At 43.8% G+C, this 14190-nt stretch overlaps 1 protein-coding gene across 1 annotated transcript in view; it reads left to right on the forward strand.

The window, feature by feature from the left end:
- The first annotated feature begins 731 nt into the window (after positions 1-731).
- LOC147206246 (tetraspanin-18B-like) overlaps positions 732-14190 on the forward strand; it is a 33613-nt gene continuing 20154 nt past the window's right edge. The window contains exon 1 of the mRNA XM_086110042.1: positions 732-1025. The gene's annotated coding sequence lies outside the window, so the exon portion shown is untranslated. The remainder of the gene's footprint in view (positions 1026-14190) is intronic.

Below are 14190 nucleotides of genomic sequence, written 5' to 3' on the forward strand. Positions count from 1 at the left end.
GTAATATTTCCAAGTACCACTAGATGGCAGGCATGTCGTATTTGCTCTTGTAATGGTTCTTTGGAAGAAAAGAACCATTACAAAAACATTTACAGTCAAACCTCGGTTTTTGACCATAATCCGTTCCAGAAGACTGTTCGAAAACCGAATTGTTCGAAAACCGAAACCACGCTCGGAAGGCGAGAGGAGTCAAGTGACACATTCAAGTGCGCTCAGTTTGTTCGAGAACCGAAATTCGATCGTCATCCGAGGCATAAAAAACTCGAAATTTTTCGGTTGAAAACCGATTTGGTCGAGAACAGAGACGTTTGAAAACAGAGGTTTGACAGTATGTTTTCAATAACATGACAATTTTGAGTGAGTTGATTTTTGTGGGAAAAAAATAATAGTCTTCAATTAACCTTAGTTGCAAGTTTTGGGAATGTGTCGAAAAAGCCATGCAGTCATGGGCACAGCATGCAAACTCCACACAGTAGGTCTTGAACTGAGATTCAAACCCAGAACCTGTCTTCTGTGAGGCAGATGTGCGAAGCACTTGTATACTCATCGCTCATGGGGAGAATTCTCGATCGGGCTCTCGATCAGTAGAAGCTACTGGGTGCGATTAGAGTGCTGAAGGGGGGGAACCCAAGGAAGTGTCCGGTGGGCGTCGATCTTCCACACCCACCCACCCCTGTGCGGAGGAAGGTGGGCCCCAGGGGCGGGGACTGTGTAGGAGAGGCTGGGGCGTGCTAGATGATCCTGTGAGCCTCTCAGCTCGCCGTGACTTCACGCAACACTTTACATAGCGACACTCCGCTTCTCCACGCCGCGCCTGCAGCTTCTGCCGTGTACGCAACAGATCTCGCAGCGTGGTGTTGGACTAGTCTTGAGCGGTCCGTTGGACATTTGTACTTGTTGCTACGTGTCGTACTTTTTGTTTAAATCGACATCTCATCCAGCTACGTCCAAACAGGAGGCTGTTGGTTGTGTGATATTTTCGCGAGAAAAGAGATCCGCAGCTCTCAACGCTTTCGGCTCGAAAGGTAAGAAATGTGTTTTGGATCGTGACTCTCAACTTGTGCTCTTAAATGTCAAATTCTTGATTTAAAAGTGGTTCTTGTGGGCGGACTCACTCGCATCGTGCGTTTGCCTTGTTTACTTTTTCCTTTAAATCCTATAAACCCCACGAACCTTTCTTTTGGGGAAAGTGTTAGGACGAAATACAAGGTGCTTTTTTTTGGTTTAGTCTGAGCTTCACCTGTTGAAAGACTTGTATTGAATCATTTCTGTCAGAATCCACAAAACAGCGTGTAGATAATTGTGATGAATGCACCAGCCATCCACATTTATAAAACAGATGACATCCAATTAAAGACCTGTATCACATATTCTGCCTTCATAAAGAAAATAATGTTTGTTAGATTTGTAATTCAACCATACGTTTTAGAGGCATAACGATTAATCAAGTTAATCGATTATCATTTTTTTGATGAAAATGTCCAAATGCTCGGAATTTCAGCTCCTCAACAGTCACTATTATCCAATTTTTATAGTCCGCCATGAAAGCAGGCTTTGTGTTGAATCAAAATAAATCATCGGCTACTGTAGAAAACATGAACAACTTTTTGTTGCCTATTTTCTGACATTTTTTGGATTAAACCAGTAAATTCAACGTGAATGATTTATATTAAGAGTTTGTGCAACATCGAATTGAAATAATGTCAGTTTTTTATCATGAAGGGATAGAAATTGAAATGTTTTTGACACTCCGATTCATCGATTAAATTGACAAAATAATCCACCGATTAATCGATTCTTAAAATAATCATGAGTTGCAGCCCCATATATTTCTTTCGACGTTTATAGTTTACGGTGCTGGGACTGCACTGTAAGCTGTTCCTCATTTCAATCCCTCAATTTGGCAAAAATTTTAGAAACAGCTCTCAGAAAAATTCTCCACCACTGTATACTCCAACCACAACATACTGTTCAATTAATTCCTTGTTGGCAGTGTTGGTCAAAACTAAGCAGGAGTATTTTTTTTCAAGGCACAATATTTTTGTATTGGCTGTTGTAATTGTGTGATGTAGAATTGTAGTTGTGCGTCGGTCCGTCCGTCCGTCCCCGTCAAGCTGGCATCCTTCCCACGGGCTTTCGCCTGACCAGTGCTGTCTGCCGACATCTTCGGGGTCATCGCATGCATGATTGCGATGCGCTGGCTTCGCTGGAGGGCGTGTCTCTTTGCATCCATCAGGGAAGGATTATACCCCGCCCCCACCCCTCCAAAAAAATAATGACATAAACTCTTTATGGATAGTTTTTGTCCAAGTGATGGAAACCAATGAATGATTCCTTCAGAAATTGCGTGTGAAAAGTGAGATGCTTATAGCTCGAGTGTAGACTTTTCCTCGAGTGAAATACAAGTACTACAAGGTACTACTTCTAGTATCTGGTCATGCAAGGATCCATGCATGCTGACCTAATGCTGTATGAAGGATGGAGACCACTGCCGGTCGCTTATTGGTCGAGCTGATTCATTATAACCTCAAATGGGAGCTTTGGAAAATTCACTCTCGAGCAAAATGTGAAGAAGTTGTTTGTCCTTTATGCACTACGGACATCAAAGTACTTTAAGTGATTGTTTTTGGGGTTGGACCGAACTGCTTATTGAAAAAGCCACAAAGTGAGACCAGAGGGAGTTTTCAACGCATTGGGGGAACTTTAAGGCTACAAATCACTTCATTGTAGCTGTTATGGTTTAAGTTGCTCGGACATGTGTTTACGTTTCTGGAGGCTTCATCCTCATGCTTGTGGTTGCATGCATTGACCAGCCTGCGCAATGCAATGGCAAATTCCGTCTTCACCAAAGTTGATCATGCTATATTTTGAAATCGCAAGCTTGTGAAGGTGTATTGAATAAAGTGGATGATATGTAGTGATTGAAATGTTGCAAAATCACAGTCGAAATGTTTCTTCTCGACTAACTTGCAGTAACAGCTGGAAATCAGATCGCATTTCAGCCGAGGAGATTAGCACCATGGGAGCCATTACCGCAAAGTAGTGTCCAGGTGTGTGTGTGTGTGTGTGTGTGTGTGTGGACGTGCGTGAATGCAACCATCATAACATGGCTCAACAGATTGGACCAACTGGTTCCTGTCACCATTAATTAATGTGCTGAGTTGCTTTCTGTCTCAGTGTTGGTGGCCGTTGTTTCCTCAATGACAGGGAGACAACCGTGGCGTCAATGTGGAGAAAGAAACTCAAAGCCCGCACACACATGCGTGCTTGTTCACGAGAACATTCGCGTTGTCAGAAGGAAAATGCGAAAGAAGCAGCCGTATTGATGCTGCTGCGACAGCCGCCGCCAACGCAGATGAATAAGCTCTGCCTGAAGCTTTTTTGTTTGTTTGTTTCCTCCAGCGCTCGATTCACAAGCCGTCCACATACAAAGGATGGCGTTTGTAAAGCTGCGTTGTCATTCATATGAAGAAACACGGAGAGCAGCAACAATCCATCATTGGCTGTCCCGCTGTAGAGTGCAAGGAGAGAAATGAGCTCAGGGAACCTCAAAGAACATCCACAGCCTCCAGACAATTTGTAGGTTCATCAGAAGAACACCAACAAGTTTTGAGGGCAACGAGACGAAGAAAAAGAAGCAACCTTTTCTTTAAAATAAAGAAAAACACATTGTTAGCACCCATCACGTGGTATTTGTTGAGCCCACAGACAGACATCGATCACGCGGTGTGAGTCTTTTTGTGCGTTTGCGTTGCTCTCCTTCACACGTTCACCAGCACAAGTGTGGAAAGTCACTCGGAGTGAAAACAAACGCATGGCGAGTGAAGCGCGCCTTCGCTGCTCCGACTGCCATCGACAGAAATTGTCTGTGTGGTTTTCAGCCCGCTGACTGTCGGTTCAGTGAATCATCTTCACAAAAAGGCCTGAAATGAATCCATCTGCAGCTCCACGTGTTTGCATGACTATGATGAAGTCTTGCACTTTCCTCATCCTGATTTTTTTTTTTTGTTTTTTTTGTCTGATTTGCTTGCTAATGAGCTTGCAGACTTGGCAAGTCCTCTGATCAGTGGCATTGATTTCACCACATCCATCATCCTCTCCTCCTGGATGAAGTCATCTATTGTTCTTTCCTGCTATTTGTCCTCATGTCGCGTCCGCGCCCTGGCTGGGAGCACATGTTTTGAGCAGTATGGCGGCCAGGGTCCGTCACGCTGAGCTTGCCCTCGCCGGCATCAGCCGGTCACCCGCAGAGAGCGTGGCCCTAAATGGAGTATCTATGGGCTCAATGAGAAAATTGCTTTTCTCGATTGCTAGAGGACCCTTCATTTCATGTGTGCGAGACACAAGCCACAACCAGTAATGGCTCCAGCATCTTTGTTGTTTGCAGAGATGAGTAAATGAAATTTGCTTTCTAGCTGGCAGAAATAATTTACTGTAGGGCAGGGTGAAATTTCCATTGCTGGCTTGAAACGCATTTAATGGCCCAAAAAAAAAAAATCTTGACTGACTGCATCTGGCTATTTTCGTAACCCAAGTTCACAAAATGCTGTACTTGTGAATAGGGATGTGTGAGTACCGATACTAGGTATCAAGACTCACAAATACTGCCTATACTAGTCATGGACACTGATGGCGCCTGAATCGGTTCATTAATAATGTATTTTTTTTTCCATCTGACTGCAGTACAGGCAATATAGTGTTTTTTTTCTCATTACGTGTGTATTATATAGAGTGCTATACTCACCTGTTGCCTACTTTTTGGTACCAATGTCCCAATATTTTGTCGTATGAATGTTTTTTTTTCCATCTGGTTGTTTGCATTTTATTGTATTATATCTTTGACCCCTTGAGTATTTTTTTTCCTCATTTCTGAAGAAGTTTAAAAAAAATCAATATTTATCAATCGTTAGGAAATACATTGCAGTCATTTTTTACAGCCCTATTTTCCAATGACATAGTTTCATGCTTAACAGTTCTCAATTTTACTTCACACTTTTGTTATTTTATGTCGAAGAATTACGACTGCGATTGGTTACTTGGTATTGGTGAGTACTCAAGAATGAGTATTTGTACTGGTAGCTGAATAAATAAAGTGGTTTCGAACATCCATACCGCAGTGGTGGCAGCAAAAGTTGGGTTCAATAAAGAGCTGACCCGAATGGTTGACCTTCTTCTGTGTGAGTTATCTTGTATTTTGCCGAAGAATATGTAGAAAGTATAAAAAACACGTTAGGTGCAATATTAGTTACACTGTCCTTGACGTTATAATCCAGGGGTCACCACTTTAGTGCCGGTGGCATGCCACCCCGCTAAGCCCCGCCTCTTGAAGGCACCTGCATGTACAGTATTTCTATACATTTTATGCTTGGTGTGTATGTTCAAAGCTTTCAATGTGTTTAAAAAGTGTTAATACAGCTCCGTGGTAGTTCGAGGTTTACATACCTTGCACTTAAGCATGTTATTTAAAAGGATTTTGATGGGGATTTGTGATTTTCAGCTGAACAAAGCTGTAAGCCATGCAAAGGTGAACATTGAAGTCTTGTCTGCTCGTAAACTAGCAAGTATCATTGAACTCGCTTGGTCATTTCTGTGACACCAAGAGCAACATAATCGAAGGATATTGACACACTGCTGCATGATTGCGTGTCAGCTTTATGAACCAGGAAGCGTCGGATGACCTCGGCGGAGGGCAGCTGACAGACCCCCGAGTTGACACGGAGCAGGAAGCTGAGCAACCCTCTCTGCTGCCGCTTCCTCTTTATCACAAGGAAACAGGTCTCCTGTTTGAGCTCGACCTGTGAATTCTTTGGGCTTATCTCGCCTGTGCCCTATTTCCCCTCAATACTGGCTAAGCTTAGCAGGTAATGTGGTAGAAGGTAGGTTTTCGACAAGCTGGTCCTCGCAGATAACAACTCCTCCAGCGGGATTTTACTGGAGGCCGCATTCCACCTCAACTCAGGATGTATTGTACGGGTTCATATTTCCATCAAATAAGTGCTCAAGGCAGTAAGGGATGTTGTCTTGGTCATCACCGAGGACAGAGTAGGGATACTACAACGTGCTCCTCCTTCCTTCTGATGCGACCAGAGCTCAGATGGAGGCTTTGTGTGGCCTTTGCGCTTGGCAATGATCCAGTGCGGCGTGAGATGAGCCCCCCCCCTCCCCCGATATCCATCGGTGGGAGAGGAACTGATCGTTTTGGTCAAGCCGGTGAAGATGAAGCACACTCGGCCTCCTCACGTGGCTTTTTTTTGCTGCCGTTGTTGTCGTCATGTGGAAAAGGCCGCAATGTGGACAACGGGATCTCGTGACATGTTCGCACCACATAACTGCGCTCTGCCACATGAGGCTGGCGTGCCAACAAAGAGGACGCTGGGTAAAAGCTCATCAAATCATATTGGGGAGGAAGCACACTCTTAATGCGTGGTGCCATTGAAAACATTTCTAACACGAGGAACTCCTTTTTTTTTTTTCATTTTTGAAACTTATTGTGCGCATTCTTTGTGTTGAGATTCGACACCTCTGGCGAACGTGCAAACAAACAAAAATAAATGTTTCAAGATAATTTCCTTTTGGATTAGGTTTTGATCACTTTTTAATTTTGGTTCGACAGATTCCGGGGTGGACTGTTAGTTAAAAAAACAACTAATTGTTTAAAGAAAAAAGCATCTTTTTAGTGTCAAAGTTTCTTCCGACTAGCGGTACTTCAAAAACATGGCTGTCAGACTTTTTGCTGTGAGTTGCTCTCCGGGTTGCTTGATCGCGTTAGTGAAAGAGCATCCTTCTAATCATGATGGCGATGATGTTGTTTTTTGAAGCCGTGCGGGACATTGTTGGTGAATTATGAATTTGGATGAAGAAAGTGTCAGATGCAACGTCCCTATTTGCATATTAGGAGAATGTAGACACATACTGCCGGGTCCTTTCAGTTGTTGCACCACCTTCTTTGTCTCAGACATTTTTATTGATGAAACTGAGGCCCGAGTGTGTTTTTACAGCCTCTCCCCGTGACTCACTGGCCCATGATGGCTTTCTCCTTTCCTGACTCAGGCATTTCTTTCATGAAATCAGAAACTCTGTTGCTTTCTGGTCTTTTTCTCATTTTCAGTAGCTTCCAACCATCCGCGTCTTTTAATTCCACCCCAGTGTGCTTGGTTGTTTCTTCTTTGCAAATGACCGTAATTGCAGAGTATCGCTGTTAAGGGTTGCATCTCTCCCATTAAAGATAATTTAATATTTAGCTAGATACTTGGGGCGCGATACGATTCAAGCAACGCTCCCTTTAAAGTGTAACCATTTGGTTCAGTTGGATGCACTCACGTCTTGAAGACCCAATTTCGCTTGCTTTACACTGTCGCTGTAATTCAGATGACATTCAACGGGCAGTACGGGATTATTGTCATTCGCAACAAACTAAATGAAATGCAGTGTCATATGTTTGAAGTGAGCGGTAGGTCGTGAATCATTTCGAGCTGCTGATTGCGCCGTGATATATGGCCGCAGAGTAGTGTGTTTGTCGGTACGTGTGACACAAACTTGTTTGCCATAGCTGCATTTGCAGCCTGGCTGAATTACAGAGTGCCTCAAAAAGATTTATTTTGAGCATGATATGGGTTTTCAACCCAGTCTGCTTATAACACGCTGCCCTTCCAGTCTGTGATAACCATACAAACCTCGGATACGTGACGTTGCCTGCGTGTGCCTGTGTGTGTGTGTGTGTGTGTGTGTGTGTGTGTGTGTGTGTGTGTGTGTGTGTGTGTGTGTGTGTGTGTGTGTGTGTGTGTGTGTGTGTGTGTGTGTGTGTGTGTGTGTGTGTGTACTCTATGTGTGTCAAAACAGTATATATTGTGGTGTCTTGAAATACGAGATAGTGTTATCGATGTTGGTAAAAAAAGGGAATCAATCAACAGCCCTAGTATATATGTATTTATGTCCATATGTATATTTTCTATACTTTAGTGTCCTATGGTATGTTAAAGAGATGAGTATATGCATTAAGCCAGTAAAGCACAAATAATCTTTTTGGACTTGAATGGACACAACTGGGCTGACCTGATCTGATAAATATGATGTTGTTTATTGTTATGAAATATTGTAGTAAAATTGGTTGTGTTTGTTGAACAATAAGGACCTTGGAAAAAAAAATCACATTTTCAATCACAATCGGAATGGGGGGGGGGTCGCAATTACATTGGTTTTCAACATTGATCAGCACTAACTGTCCTTGAATCATATCGCGCCCCGTACATTGTATCAAGAGAGATGCACACCCGCAGTACGGTAAATTTTCTATACCAGTCCGAGTCTGCTGCTTTGTGCCCCCTTTGCGACCCCATACGCACGTCTCCGGTGTAACTTCCTGCAGCTCCGGTGAGATTCCAGAAATGTAACGGTGCCTCCCACAGGAAGAGACTCACCTCACATATAATGGGGGTTCATTGTCAGCAGCCACGGAGACGATCGGGGTTTGATTTTTGGCAGAAATCCACAGCGTGATCCAATAATAATCCCTGTGGTATCTTAGTGGAGACGCCAACTAATGAGCTCACTCCTCCATGGATCACAAGCCTGGAAGCGAGCAACTTGTTCTTTTCGCCCACCTTGTTAAAGAACAAGAAAGGAGAAAAAGGTCCTAATGATGCAAAGATCAACATCGGTGAATTTGCGCAAAAACTCTTGTGGTCCCGTAGGAAATGATGTTGGCTTTATGAAAATGTTCAGAGCATAAACCGAGAATACATAACAAGAACAGGCAAAGGCTATGAGGGGAAAAAATACTGAGAATGTCTCGAGAAATGAAGCACTTGAGGACAGAGTCGTGAGCAAGGTTTAATAAACTGACAGCCAGTTGTCGGCGTGGCATGACTTTTAAAGGAGAGAAGTAACAAGGCCAGATTCGAGACGGGTGAGTGACCGACGTGAGTGAACGTCTACTCTCCAAAAAACAAACCTAAAACGACAATTCAAACATTAGCGGGAGCCACAATTTTTTTCACAAGGCTTCTTCAAATTTTGTAACTCCTCATAAACTTCAAACGAACTGTCAGCGGTTGTCGTGAAAAAAAAAATCGTAGGTTGCTTACTTTTGAGATTGGTGTCGTTGTGGTGACTTAGATATAAATCTTTCATGGCTGTTAGTGTCTCTAAGCAAGCTAGGAAAACGGGTTTATGTTGAAATTTGCACACATATAATTTGCTCGCTATTTTACCCAAAAGACACAATATTCTGCCCCCGATTTAGCCCCGGCTTTTGTCCTGGATACCCTCTCTTCTGCTCTGATGCACAAGTCTACTCTTGTAGTTCGAGCGACACCCTCCATCTAGCGGTGAACACTGTTACTTTAACTTAAAATTGCTTTGGACAGTAAACGTTTTCAACAATGAATTGAATGTCCCTCCATACAATAATCCACATCATAGAGTTGTTTGTGGCCTTGGCTGTTCTACTCCTGTTACGCCTTTACGCTCTTTGCAGAAACAAACACGCAGCTCAAAGATGGACCCTTTAAGCAGTGGCTGTAAAAAGATCACACCCCTCCCCCCCGCCTCCTTTTACTGCCTATGCACAACCACATCATTTGACCAAACGTGCTGTTAATATTTGAAGCCGAACTGTTACCCCAGCTGTATATATTTGAAGCGGCCCTGCTATCTTTTTAATGAGTTAGCGCCGTTTTTGATGATTCTCTAAAGCTGCTGTTGCACCACGCGTGTCTGACACATTTGCTCCGGCCAAAAAGTACATGCTGTGGACATTCCGTTGTCATCTTCCTCAAAAGAGGAAACAATTAACTGGCCGAGACCAAGCCCCCCCCCACCCACCCACCCCACTGCCTCATCATTCTTTCATATTTCTTTATGAAAATTTCAACGCGGCGCTGCTTTAAAAGCTTGCCAGTCAAGACAACATTCACGGGTCACTGCGCTAAAACAAGACCTGTCCTCTGGGCGAGCAGTCGTTCATTGTGTGTGTGTGTGTGTGTGTGTGTGTGTGTGTCTTGCGGCATTTAATAAAGGCCGTGCATCATTTCCAAAAGCAATTGTGAAAAGGCTTGATTTTCCTCGAAGGCAAGCGCAAGAAGACAAGTTAGTTACCGCAAAATGTCTTTCCTGTTTATCACAACAAACAAAGACGAGGATGAGTTGTTGCTTTCAATTCTTACCTCCCCGCACCTTACGGTCTTTGAAGCTTTGGCAAATGAGAATATGCTGCAGTGGAAAGCGAGCCAATGTGTAACCCTTTGATGCTCATAAAGTCAGCTCGATGTACTCAATGCATTTATCAGCGGGAAGGCTTGTTTGTTTAGATAGCGGAAGAATTGGAAGTGTTCTGACCATGAAACGTCATTTTGGAAGGACGGATGCTTTCAGGTGCTCCTGGATGTCTTCCAGTAATTTATGTGTCCCGGTTGAGGACGAGGAGTCTGCCGCAAAGTCATCCTCGTTCATTTCCAGCAACCTTTGAACTGCTCAGGCATCGCTCCAAGAGGTGAATACAAAGAAAAAGGGGCTGCCATCACCTTCCATCATTCCACTGAGCTCGAGCCAGTAACCTCGGCTTGATTTTCGACGACATGGGCCAAGAGAGCGAGTTTCCGCTTTTATCTCCCACATGATTGTGTCTGGATCGACATCAAGGCAGTTGTAAGCCTAATCACATCATCCTATCGTCATCGGGCGAGAATCCCCTGCCGATAAAAGTCGGACTCAAAAATGTTTTTAAAGTGACTGTTGTGTAATGTGGTTAGATGGACCACCGTCATTGTGAGCTTAACATTCTCAAAATTGCCCGTTAAGGATATATACAAGAATCTACTCTAAGAATTCACTCTTGATCAATCAAAGCGATAGCTTCAATGTGAATTGGATATTATCGAATACCTTTTTTCATATGCTATTCGCTCGGCGCACTGGCTGACCAGGTACGCCGTGAGAAAGAGCGGCAATAGTAATGCGTCAGAAGAATCCAAAGAAAATCTCGTGTGTCACTTGGATTAACACAGAATCAATTAATTCTCACATTGTTTATCAAATAACTGCAGTTAGCTTGAAGCGGCCATGATCCCTTTGGGTCTCGCCTGACGAAAACAAAGCATAAAAGAAACAATGAGGAAATGTGATCCATTACCAAAAGCACATTTGCTTATCTCTGCAGGCGCTTTGGAATTGGACAGACTTTTTTTTTTTTTTTTAAACAAGGAACAGATGTTCTCCTTCAAACCAATTTTTTTTTCAAGTAAGCTTTCGTTACATTCACCACATCTAGAGCAAGCCGCCCCCGCCCGCCCACCCACCCTTCCCGTCCATAGTGCAAGCTTTCAGAAAACTTCTTCAGAGGATTCGCTGGCTCTCTGTACGTACATATTTGTTCTGTTGCTTTTGGCGTCAACCTCAGGTCTGTTGTTCCTCCAAAAGGTTTGACAGATTGCGGACAGATGGAGAGTTGTGAAAGTTAAAAAATCAAAAGCATTTCATTGTTCCGATTCGTCCACACAGCATTTTATTGGAATTGTTATTTTCTCACTCCTCCTCTTGTTTGTCGATAACCCAAGCAAGCGTCATGCTGCGAATATCAACACGCACTATTGTATATTTTCTTTGTTGTGGGGAACTTCTAATCATAAAAATAAATAAATAAAATCACAAGTTGCAGTTTTCCTACCGCACATTTCAGCTGACAGGGCTACTGCATTTGGATTTGGATTTCCCCCATAATTGAAGTAACATAAGCTTTTTTTGGGGGGGGGGGCACATGAGACACCTGCGAATGATTAAATAAGCATAGGAGCAGTCATGCATTTCATCATAAATAACTCGTCTGCGGTCAGTCCTGCGGTCCTGTTTGCAATCCTGAAATGCGCAGTTTGTTTACAGCTGCGGCAGTCGGGCGCCCGGCTCATAATTTCATCGCTAACTCCGACTGATATTCGGGACGGCATCGAGTCAAGCAAGACACCTACCCTCGAGGATGCGATATTACGATTCGCAATGTGTTATCGGCGTCCGTGTTCAGCATTTCCATTTCACATACGGGCTGCTGTCAATCAAAGTGAATGATTTATTTGCTGAGGTTTGCCTCACCTGGCCCGTGGGGTTTCTCCGACCGCGTCCATCGTGACACCGTTTTCACCGATCCGTCATGTTTTGTGGCATGAACCTCGATTGACTTGTGTTTCTTTGGGGACAAGATCCTGGATGGCTTCCAAGCGGTTCAGTTTCCATCTTTCTGCAGCCTCTCGCATCAATCAATGTGACATAATTGCATGAAGTCCCTTTCCCACAGCTCGGAGTCCAGAGGCAAGGGAATCTCGAGATGAGAATATCTCAGTGTGGCCTGTGAACCTTCACCCCCACCCCCACCCCCTCCCCCTCAGATTCCCGAGACCAAACTCCCACTTCCGATGGTTTTCTTCAGACGCCTCCAATATCCATCTTGACAAACTCTTTCATTTGGCGGCGTTAGATGGATTCTTTTTCAAGCCAAGGGGCAATCGAGGTTCTCACAGTTGCTGCTCCCCTGTTTACATCTGACTAATAGATCTAGAGATCTAAAGATCAGCAGATGAGATCTAATTTCTTTGAGTGCTTTTATGTCGAGCCAAGCATGATTCCTCCCGACGACTTCCACCATTGACGCCTCTCCCGGTGCGCCCGATGCACTGCGTTTTCGCAACTTTGTGCTGTGGAAAATGTCCAACGGCGTTTCTTTGCATCCTGGCTTTCTCCTGGGACTCTCCTTTTGCCCAAGACGTCTCGTTATAGAATATCTTTTAGCTCTTTGTCCAGGATGCACTTCATTTTGAGAGGCTGCATTGCAACTGAGTTTTTTGGGGGGGAGTGTGAGCAGCTCATTACGAAGGATTTAGAGGTTGTTGAGGGCCACTAATAACCCTGCCTAAAGAGAATTAACACAGGGAGATACCATTCTCAGGCTTTTTTTTTTTTTTTGGTATTTCACACAATCTGTTCAGATCCTGAGAACAATTATTTCCAATTCAAGAGCAAGCCAAACTGAGGTCTCGCCTGTGTCGCTCATGTAACGTCATGCATGTCCCCGGTTCGAAATTCAAACTGTTGTATGCCTGTTTTCCTTAAAATCCAAACATATTTGACAGAGCAAAGCAAAATGAGTCGGAAGTTGCATCGGTAAATTCCGAGACACGAGGCAATAATTGCTCGGAATGTTAAAATTTTCATCTTGAAGAAATACACATTATGTGGTGTGTTTTTTTAATTGGCACTCAACAAAAAAATCAGTAACTATCTCAAAATTTTCCCAAACTATTGCTCATTAACCTTGCTGTTGCCGAAATTCATGCAAGGAATCGCCAGTACGCAGGCATCAGTACAAAGCTGACGCTTCGCTAACAACTGACCCAACTAGCTTAGCGTCGCTGTAGCCGTATCATATCTACCGATTCATATCTGTGCAAATACTGTCACGATTACGAATGATGTCATGCGTCGTGTAGCGCACAATGTTTGATATGTCATTGGAAAGCTCAGATCTTTTTTTTTGGTTCGATTATGCCAAGAGCACATTTCTGAAGTGTGGCTCGGTGCTAGTTTTGCTCTACCAGGTCACATATTTGACAACGCTGGTGACTCATTTTGCACTGCTGCGTCTGATGTGGTGAGTTTTGTCACACTTCGTTACCTGCGATCACCATTGACGCCGCAAACAAGCTGACAAAAGTGGTTCTGGTTTGTTTTGTTTTATGGGGAGGTGGCTGTCTGTGCCCCCACCCCGGCCCCCCAACTCTGGGTTGAGGAAATGATCCTGATGCGAAGCGTCTGGCTTTCATAACCCAATGGGACACCTGTTTGCCGCTCCTGTGCAGCCCCCACTAACTGCCTACACCCCACTGCACGATGCACACAACATTTCACCGCACGCAAGAGATTCATCATGTCTGCACGATTGCCTTCTCGTACTAGTACTTTTTCTGGATTCATGATCCGATAAAGACCAGATGATGTCAATGTGTGTGAATAACTGGCTTCAACTCAGCTTTTATTGGCCGGTATTGCATATTCCAGTGGCCCACAGTATGGCGTATTACTCAACATAAAAACAAGTGTAAAAATATATTTTATAACACACTGAAGGGGGGAAAAAAGAATTATCGCGAAATAGGGTGGAGCGTCTGAGGAAAAAATTATGTGTGGTTACTAATTGCTGTCATATAA

This window comes from Hippocampus guttulatus, chromosome 4 (assembly GCF_054856545.1).
Source record: "Hippocampus guttulatus isolate MCC_2025c chromosome 4, RoL_Hgut_1.0, whole genome shotgun sequence".
In the NCBI taxonomy this organism is placed as follows: domain Eukaryota; kingdom Metazoa; phylum Chordata; class Actinopteri; order Syngnathiformes; family Syngnathidae; genus Hippocampus; species Hippocampus guttulatus.